The following is a 339-nucleotide window of genomic DNA, read 5'->3' as shown; positions in this document are numbered from 1 at the left end:
ACGATAAAACCCCCAAATAAAAAAAAACAAAAACACCAAAACAACACAATTATATTTATTTATTTATTTAATTTGTTTATTTATTTACTTATTTATTTATTTATTTATTTATTTATTTGTTTATTTACTTATATTAAACAGCAGCTTACAGCTGGCTCACAAGTGTATATTAAATTCTTTTTATGGATATAAAAAAACATAAAAAAACGATAAAACCCCCAAATAAAAAAAAACAAAAACACCAAAACAACGCAATTATATTTATTTATTTATTTATTTATTTATTTATTTGTTTATTTTTAGGATTTAGTTATACTAAACGACAGTTTACAGCTGGCC

The sequence above is a fragment of the Eimeria mitis genome, genomic scaffold, assembly GCF_000499745.2.
Source record: "Eimeria mitis Houghton genomic scaffold, Emh_scaff182, whole genome shotgun sequence".
NCBI lineage: Eukaryota > Apicomplexa > Conoidasida > Eucoccidiorida > Eimeriidae > Eimeria > Eimeria mitis.
Note: the sequence above shows the minus strand (reverse complement) of the source record.